Here is a 9,603-nt window from a genome sequence, read left to right as displayed (position 1 = left end):
AGCCCCTTCCGCGCCCCGCCCCGCCCGCGCGGCGCCGCGCGGCCCCCGGGGGGGACCCGGACCGAGGGGGAGGGACACGGAGCGGCGGAGGGACCGGGGCACGAACCCGGTGCCCACCCTCCTGCCCCCCTTCCTGCCGGCCAGGGGGAGGGGAGAGCGGGACGGCGGCGCCCCCACGCGTGCCCGCGCCCGTGGCCGCGGGGGTTCGGGTGCTGCTGCCGCTGCCGGAGCGGGGCTTCGCCTCCGCTCCCGGGGCTGCCGGGCCACGGTGGCACTCGCCCCCTGGTTATGGTGGGGACTCTCCGCAGGCCTTTATCAATAATGCAGTGTTATTAATTATGCTATTTAATTAATTATGCGCGTGCAGCATCTACCAGCGGATCGCTCCGCTGCCTTCATAAAAAGCCTTTTGCTGGTTGGGGTTCCGCAGGCAGGCCTTGGACCCCGGAGCCACTTCGGGCACCGGCGATGTTCTGGCGCTGGGGATGCTCCGGCCGAGGTCCAGCCCCGACCTCCCTGCAGCCGCCGGCACAGCTGCGCGGGTAAACAGGAAACCCCAACACCGCAGCTCCCGCCGGAGCCAGAAACCCCAACCCCACGGCAGGCAAATGACTCCTTCCCAAAAACATCAGCGGCTCCGCGGGGCGGGCTGGCAGAGGGGATGGGTGGCAGCCCCCCGCTAGCGCTGCCCGCCTGCCGAGCTCATTTCAATGCGAGCCATGCAGAGCGCTCGCCACCGCCACTGAGGTGTGGAAATCTCGCCCAGACGAGGAGGGGGTTCTTCCTGCTCGCAGGTTTAGAGGGGAAAAAAAAGCCTTATTAGAAGACGGAATTTTAGACACCAAATCCAGCCGCTTTCAATGGCTGCGTGTTGTTCCAGGGAGGCTGTGAAATGAAGGGGTTAGTTTTGGAGGGGTGCAGGAAGTGTGCTGGATGGAAACCCCTCTCTCGTCCTCCCCATTAGCATCTCCAGCAGTCATTGTGCCCTGGAGTTTTGCTTTTCCCATGGGAAAAGGGAATACCAGGCTGGCAGCAACATGAAAATAGAACAACCTATAGCTTGGTCAAAATTAAAATTCAAAACCCAAACTGCCAGCAGCAGTGCCTGGTGGGAGGACAGTCCTGCAACAGGCTGGGGTGCAGTGTGCCAGGCAGGAAAGCAGCCTGTACAGATCTGTGTCCAGCCAGGACGGTAGTGGTGACCATCTGCAAGAGCACACTGCCCACACACCCACTGTGGATAAGGGCCACGTCACCTCGGAGGCTCACGGAGCCATTAGAGTTACTGCACCTCTGTAAGTGCAGGGCACAATTAAGGATGGAAAATTTAAAAATGTGTTTATTTTTACAGATGATGTTCCAGCAGAATATTCCCAGTGAATTGACAAGCACAGGCTTTCTTCCCAGCAATGGGCACCCTCAAGAGCCCCGGGTAGAAGCCGCCAGGCAGTGATGGATCAACAGCTCAAGGAAGGGGCCAGGAGAAGGGAAGCTGCTCTGGGAGGTCAGGAAAGGCCAACTAAAACTTGGGAGCATTTTGATATCCTGACGAGCCCCGGCAGCAGGGGCTTGAGGGCTCCTTTCTGCTGTGGGGAAGTCAGGGATGGGTGCAGGGACGTTGCCTGCCCAGGCCAGAGGCAATAAAGCGCCTGGAGTGATGCAGCAAAACAGGATGGAGTCAGGTGTCAAAATAAATCATCCATGGAGGCAAGGCAGGGAGGAGAAGGAGGAGGAGGAGGAGGTTTACTGCTCTTGAGCCTCCCTATATCTAACAAAGCCCCAGAAACCCCAGGTGGGCAGCAGGAGCCGGGCAGGATCTGGCTGGCTGTGGCCCCAGCTGTCCCAGAGCGGAGCTGGTCCTGGCCAGGCATCCCAGCACTCCAGCTCTCCTGGGAGCTGCTTTTCCCATCCCTTTCCAGCTCCTGCGGCTTCACCTTGTGGCAGGCAATGCACAGAGCTGCCAGGAGTGATAAAATGGCTGTCCCCCAAATTTATGGAGTTTATCTGTGAATAACTCTTGGAGGTGAAGCGGCCGTTGAGCCGGGGAGGAGGAAGGCTTTACTTCAGGAAAAAACTCTCCCAGGGGCAACGCAGGGCAGGCAGGAGCCCAGACCCAGTTCCAGAGACCAGCAGGGACGTGCCCCGTGCCCCCCAGGCCCCCCAGCTTGTAGGGCTGGAGCATCCCCGGGGTGAGCTCTCCACTCACCCACGCTGGGGGAAGCCAAAGGCTCGTTTCCCATCCGCAGCGTGTTTATTAGGAGCTAAGTCATGAAGAGGCTTTGGCACATCTCCGTGGCTCCCGTGGAGCGTGTTTAGCACAGCAGAGATCGCTGCTTCTTCCAACAGCACGTGCATGCCTGGGATTTCCATGCCGGCCAGGCATTGTGCCCCACGCTCTCTTCCCATGCCAATCTTTTCTTCTCCCCCACACAAAAAAGGTTGTATCAATGAGCTATGGAGCTATGACTCCTGGGGAAGCACAGCTGAGGCTGAGCAGGCTGGAGCCTCCCCCTCATACCCCCTCCCCACTCTGCTGCAGTAACATCCATCCTAAGTTTTCTGAGCCTCTTCTAATTTTGGAGGCCGTTAGCAAATCAGGCGCTGTTGCAGCCAAACGAGGCTGCCAATGTTTCCTTTAAAAGCTGCTTTCACTCCGAAGGACTCTTCTAGATGGTTTGCTTTTAATAGCAGGCTGCAGGGTGCAACGCCCAGCTCGTGGCCAGGGCTCTCTTTGGAGAGGGAAGGGACTGGGTGGCATTGGGACTGGGGACGTGCAGGATGTGCCCATCCATCGTGGGCCATGGCAATGCACACGTGCATCTCTTTCCTGCTTCAGACCAGCAAAGATCCTCAGCCCCTTGCAGAGCTGATCCCACTGCAGCCCATTTCCTCCTTCCCATCGCCAGCTTGTGGGGAAGTCTTTATAGCAGAGGGGGACAAATACAGCTCCTAACCATGGTGATATCTTAGAGGAGAGGGAAAGGCCAGAGGAGCCATGGAGAAGCAGGAGGCAGTGAGGTCAGCACACTGGTAGGTGTGAGTGCTTTGAAAAACCCAATTGCTGCTTCAGTATAACCAGATTCAGGAAAATGAAGCTGAAGTGTGAAAAATGAAAGTGAAAAGATAGGAACCAACCCACGGCTATTTATTCTAAAAATACTGACCTAAATACTTAAGCGCACATATAAAAGTAGTTGTCTTTGCTGATTTCCTTTATGAGAGTCTCCCGGTTTGGTTATTATTTCGCTCAGAAACCAGAAGATGAGGATTTTTGGAGACATGAAGATTGTGCTCTAGCCTGGCACTCCAGAAGCCTTTTGCCCAAAGCTGTGTGCCCAAATGTCATATGAAAGCCCAGCTTTGAAATTCATGCATTAAGCTAACGAGGCCCTGTGGTGAGCAGCCCACACCTTCGCCGATCAGAATAGGAAAGGCTTTGGCTGGGTCTCATCCAATGGCTCTTGTGTTTCTCCATGGGTGGGATGATGGCAGTGGCCATGGGCATACTGTGGGCATGGCAAAGGCCCCAGAAGAAATTGGGGAGCAGAGGGAGGCACTGGAGCAGTGGCCTTGGCACAAAGCATCCCTCATCTTGTGGCATTGGCAGAGCTGGGCTGTTGTCACATCTGGGCTGTTGTCACATCTGGGCTGGGGTTCACATCTGGGCTGTTGTTGCAGGCAGTCAGCAGCCTCTGCCCACTCCCCACTCATCTGGAAGCAGCCAGGGCCAGGATGTGGGGAAGCTGTGGGCAGCCCACGTACTGAGCCTGCCTTCGTGTAAAACTCCCTGGGACTGGTGACACGACATGGCCGGCGCAGCGGGGACATCGCAGAGGAGCACCTGCCCTGCAGGCAGCCCTCTAACTGGGTATTTTGGGGTTCCCAAGAACACATCCCTGGAGGCATCTGGGTCAAGCAGTGGGGTGGATGGTGAGGGAAGCCCAGGTGCAGGGGCCCAGGCAGCGCACGGGGACCCCTGCGCGGTCACAGCCCCCGATGCGGCACCGTGACCTGCTCTGCACGACCTTCCTGGGGAAGATTATGAAAGTGCATTACGTGTGGAGGCAAAACGGATGGAGGAGCGGGCAGGAGTGCTGGGTCAGCAAGTCGTGCAGGCTGGATGAGCGGTGAGTGCTCAGAGGGAGAAGGAAGAGACGTGCTGAAAACAGTAAAGGTAAAAGCTGGGCGCGGGGAAAGGTCCCAGGGGGGAGAGCCAGGCACAGCGTTTCCATATGACAATGTGAAGGTGCAAGCCAGGAGAACATGGGCTTGATAAAATGGGCTGGTTTTGGGGTTTTTTTCAGTTAGAAAAAGGGGTGCTCAGGGTCATGTGGGTGCAGGAAAGGGCTCCTTTTGGAGTGTGGTGTATGGCCTGGGGGCAAGGCTGTTCCATAGAGTATTCTGCAGACCAGGGGATGGATGAGCACCAGCCAGGTCTCCTCACTGCCTGCTGGGAAGCGAGGTGGCCATGCATGGCTGGGTGAGTGAGCAGAGCCAAAGCAAGCCCTCCAAGTAGCAAGAGCTTGGGAGGATGTTGCAGAGGTGAGTGTCCCTGAGGACATTGGCTCCAATGGCAGGCTGCTGACTGGAAAGCCTTTCCTATAGCCCTGAGGTCCCCCTTCCTCCCACAAAACTCCCAGGAGTGATGGAGGAAACCCTCGTGGGCAGCAGAGCCAGTTGGACCACAGCTCACCCTGCAGCAGCTTTTTACCTAAAATAAGGCTGCTAAAATAAGTACCCAAACTGTCACCGTGCTCGCAGCAGATTTACAGCTCCATGCACGCACCTGGCACTGGTCCACCCCGCTGTGGGAGCACCCACGGGGCCAGTGGCAGCAGGGGGAAGGTCTGCTCCAAAACCCAAGGTCACCCTCCATCAGAGGTGCTCTGGCCCCACTGCAGGGCACTGGAGGGGGTGGCTGGCTCAGGGCACTGCTGGCAGCACATATCAGGCAGAGACAGATGGAAGAGGTGACAGATAAGGGACTCTGCCTGGAGAAGAAACAGGAGAGATAGGACCCAAATGCTCTGCCCCAGCAGAGAGGAGGCTCAAAACCAGACCCAGCAGAGCTGGATTTAGATCCCGTAACGCCGGCTGGGTGCCTGTTCCCTGCCTAAACCCCTCCTTGCCAAGGGCAGGGGGGTGAGGAAACCACTGATGTTGAACTGCAGATACTTAGGCAGTGCAGTGGGGCTTCTGCTGGCTCCCAAGGCAGCTGAAAACTGCTGCCACCCCAGAGAGGCTGCAGCCCTTCACTTGAGAATGGCTGGCATGGGGCACAGCTTGGAGGCTGTCCTGTGGGATGACTGAGAGGACTCCAAGACAGGCACCATCCCATTATCTGTAGGGTCTGCAGGCACACACAGCTCTGCTGGGACCCCCCTTGGAGGGTCCCTGCAATGCCATTGCCATAGGAGACCAACAGGCAGCACTCCTCTGTAACCTCCTGAGGCATCCTGACTTTGTGCCAGTGCCCTGCTTGGCCCCACAGAGCTGCCACCAGAGCTCAGCCACAGGGAAGGAGCAGGGTCAGACACAGACAGCACCACATGGGAATGTCAGCAGCACTTCTGGGAGCCAGGCTGGGGTTGTCACCCTGCAGGACCACAGCCCCTGCACGATGGTTTGCCTGGGGACAGGGTATTTCATTGCAAAACGTCCCTTGCAGGGAGGTGCAGGCTAGCAGCAAAGGAGGTGGGAACAAGGAGAACCAGACTTGCCCAGAGCAGCTGGCACTGGCAAGAGGTGACACTTTGTCAGGGTGACAGGGTAACCAAGGTCTGACATTTTGGATTTTGCCTTTGCTCCATTCCTCAGGAGTCAAACCACGAGCGTGTGGGGCTTGCAAGTAGTCTGTGCTCCTGAGACAGAGAAGTCCTGCTCCTCAGCTTTATCTCTGTCACTTTCTCCCTTTGTGCCTTCTACCTCTGTCACCTCTGCAACAACAGGAACCCACAGAGTTAAAATCCCAGGAGCAGCAGCTATGGGAATGCAGCACGGTTTCCCAGCTTTCCCTGGGGACAGCCCAGGAGCCATGTCCCACATGGGTGCTCCTGCTCGGCACTTTGCAGTGCCTGCCTGCAGCCGAGGTTAGCGCAGGAATTGCGGTGAGGAATTGGAGCTGCCACGCAGGGAGCTGCTGGGGAATAGCTGCCACGCTTTACATTCACAGCCCATCTATTTTGCAATAACTTCACCATGATGTTCCCACATAGACAAGCCTAAGCTAGCATAGATAATGAAATGGGTTAAAGGAGACAGGCGGAGGGAGAGGAGAGGAGCCAGCAACTGGTAGTAAATCAGGGAGAGAACAGGGTTGCTTTAAATTCAAGGTCTTGGTGGCAGGGCAAGTTTGGTTTGTGCCAAGAGGCATGGGGTTCAGAGGATGAGAGACTGTTGGGGAAGACAATAGTGTCTCCTTGGTGGGACCACCAACTTGTGTCACCCACCAAATCCCACCCTGCTCCTGTCATTCCCCTGTGCCTGCCCCTTGGGCATCACTGGGATTAAGCACAGCCAAGGGCACCCATCCTGCATGATAAGGGGTGGTCAGAGGATCCTGAAGGAGCTGCCAGCCTGGCAGGGCAGGCAGTGGGTTCTGCTCTGCAAGGAGAAGGTCCTGCAGGCCTTCATCAGCTCTTGGTCAGGGCCTGGGGAGACCCAACTGCTGAGACTCCCCCACCTTTGGCACGGGCTTCAAGGCAGTCCAAACAAGCTAATTAAATCCTGCTCTGCTTAATCAGAGCCATTGAGCACCAGTCAGAAGAAATTAATCCCGTGTTTTATTAGATACCGTTTGAAGTCGTGTTTGGCACCTCGTCCTCGGTTCTCATCTCCTTCTGGGGAAGGAAGAAGGACATCTGCGGGGAAGAGCGAGGGTGCAGCAGATGGCAGCAGGGATGATTCAGGGACTCGAGGAAGGAGCTGCGACTCCAGAGGCATCCCTTGGGTGGGAGGGGAGTGGGGGGGACGAGACACCTCTCCCTGCATCCCACAGCCTACCCCCTCCCCACAGCTGAGAGCCTGCGAGCCAGGCAGGCATCCCAAAAATACATGTTCCTCCGCATTGCATGCTAATGGCTCTGCTCGAGAGGTCCCACTGCAATTAAAGCACAAGGAGCATTAATATGCAACGTGGAGAGGCCACTCTTCCCACAGCTACTCCCTCCCAAACCTGTCCTTCCTGCTGCGCATCCCTGCCCACTGGGAGCCTGCCCACGGGGATCCCACAGCAGTCCCAGCGGAGCTGCTGGCAGTGTGCAGTAAATTTGAGCCTCTCCTTTGCTGTGCCCAGGGGATTCTGCCTTTTCCCCCTGGCACCTTCTCCTGTCTTCAGGCTCAGCGGAGCAAGATCTGTTGGGTACCCACCAGGTGGGTGCCATGCAATGCAGCCCTGGCATGGGAGACACCCTGACAGCTGGGAGAAATCCACAGGCAGGTGTTTAAAACAACCAGCTGGGTGATGGTTTGGGGTTTTTTTTTATGACTATTGGTGCTTTAATTTCTGCAACCCCAGAAAAACTCCTGACAAAGAGAAAGTCTGGCCCAGTAAGGTAGCCCACAGGTCACCCTCCACACCTTGGGAGCTCTCGGTAGCCTTGGTACATCCTCCTGCAACTCGGCAAGATGAAGCTGCTGACTTTTGGGTGTGGGGATTTATTTTTTCCTAAATTTCCTGTCACAACTTGCATTAAAACTTTGCAGAGCCACTTAATTGCGTTCTGTGGTGGTGATGATATGAAATTAGTCTCCCTTCTGATCTTTAGCTAAGTTGGTCCAAAGCACCAGCTTATAATTTGCTCTAATCACCGGGTCGTGGAAGATGTGAAGGCAGGGCCGGTGCCCGGTGAATTCACACGGGCTGCGAGTTTCCGCCCTTGCTGTGCCGGCATTTGGCAGCTGGCAGGTCGGGCTTTGCCACCCTGGGATGGGAATATTGATCATTTCTTTTGGTGTCACTTTGGGAAGTTCTTGATCAACTGCTCTTGGGTCATTTCCCCTAGAAAGGGTTGGGAACTACAGCTGCCCAGAGGAGAGGAGGGAAAGCCGAGGTGGTTTCCTGTCTTCCTTCTCAGGCTGCTCCCTCCTCTGAGCATCTCGGAACATCCTCCACTCCTATCTGGAGACCTGGAGCCAGACTGCTGAAGGCACCTGGAGAGGCAGAGATCCTGTCTCCCATCTCACTTCCCTAGGCTTGCTGCATGTCCCAAACTACTCCAGGGGCTGGGGAGAGGAAGTGGCTGGGTTTTGCCTACTCACTTATCCCAGAAAATCATAGAGTGAGAAGAAAACAAGCTCCCGATGAACAGGAGCAGGGCAGGGCAATATCCTGGGCACAGAGAGGCCCTTTTGCTGCCGTGGGCACAGCGCCCATCATTCCAGTGGCATTAGTGCTTTCCACCTCCACGCAGGAGGTACAGGATATCATGGTATTATTTTTAACTAGGGATATTTAGTGAACTTCTCACGTGCTGCTGGAGGGTCAGATTTATCCCATAGCCTCAGTCCCAGGGGACACTCCCAGTTATTTTTGAAGCCATCAGAGCAGCAGAGGAGCAGAGGGATGCAAAGGCTCAGGAGACACGAAGTCTGTGGTTTGTCTGGCCTGTCCCTCCGGTCTGTGCCACAGAGGCGTGCGTGGAGCAGAGCCCCACACTCCTGCCTTGCCATCCCCGCCGTCACCCCGGCCCCCCAGCACAAACCCTAAAACCTGAGCCAAAAGCCCCAGGTTTTCCCTTTCTCCTGAGACAATCTCGGACGCCTGCAAGTTTTGATCCTTTTCGACCTACCGCATTGCAAGACTTTCTTCTTCTTCTTCCCCCCGCCCCAGTTCAATTTAAACCTCAATTTAAACCGTGAAGCGAGTTTGGCCCTGCTCAGGCAGGTCCCGATGGCCGTGAACATTCCCACGGGCGCCGCAGCGCTGCCGCCGCCGCGGGAATCCCTCCCACGGCCCGCGGCTCCCCACGCCGCCGCCCCGAGCCCCCCGGGCCTCGCACGGAGCGCAGGGCCCCGCTCGCACCCGGCATCCCCCGTGTTTCACGTGTGACCTCCCCGTTCCAGCAGCGGGGAACTCAGCGCACAGCCCCAGCCAAGCGCGCAGCCGCCGGCCCGGCTGGTTTTTGTTCAGCCACTCACTTCGGAGCTAGAGGTGAGGCCAGGGCAGGGGGAACGAGCTGTTGGAAGCCTTTATTTTTGTGCTGCTCCAACATCTGTCCCCACCGGCACTGATGGTTAGTTTGGTGGGGTCCTGCAGAAATAGATGTTGGTGGGGAGAGGGATGCAAAGCCCTGACTCCGAAATGAGAGGTGCCCCGGGACACAACGGTGGCCTTGCCCAAGCCCCCGGAGAGAGGCAGGAGGGCTCCCCACAGCCCACGCTGCGCGACCCCCACCCAGCCCGGAGGGGGTGGCTTTCCCCCAGTGTTTTTTAGAGCGGCCAAGCGAACAAGACCCGTGACCGGAGCTCGCAGCCAGGCTGGCCCCGGGCTCCGCTCAGCCGGGCGCGCCTGGCCCCGAGGTGCCCGCCGGCAGCCCCGTGCTGGGGTGCGCGGAGCCGGGCGGGACCCGCCGGGGTCGGTCCGGAGGAGCAAAGGCGGCGTGC

At 57.3% G+C, this 9,603-nt stretch overlaps 2 long non-coding RNA genes across 2 annotated transcripts in view; one reads left to right on the top strand and one right to left on the bottom strand.

The window, feature by feature from the left end:
• The window catches only part of LOC107207853, a 6,678-nt gene extending 3,462 nt beyond the window's left edge, over window positions 1–3,216 (top strand). Inside the window, exon 2 of the long non-coding RNA XR_001522973.2 lies at window positions 1,352–3,216. This is a non-coding gene — a long non-coding RNA (uncharacterized LOC107207853). The remainder of the gene's footprint in view (window positions 1–1,351) is intronic.
• Window positions 330–4,984, bottom strand: LOC117244802. The gene is made up of 2 exons (XR_004498572.1): window positions 4,787–4,984; window positions 330–784 (listed from the first exon to the last, which is right to left on the bottom strand). It is a non-coding gene; the product is annotated as an uncharacterized LOC117244802 (long non-coding RNA).
• Between the last annotated feature and the right edge of the window lie 4,619 nt (window positions 4,985–9,603).

Source organism: Parus major, chromosome 8 (assembly GCF_001522545.3).
Source record: "Parus major isolate Abel chromosome 8, Parus_major1.1, whole genome shotgun sequence".
NCBI classification, from domain to species: Eukaryota; Metazoa; Chordata; class Aves; order Passeriformes; family Paridae; genus Parus; species Parus major.
This window is presented reverse-complemented; position numbering and strand designations above follow the sequence as displayed.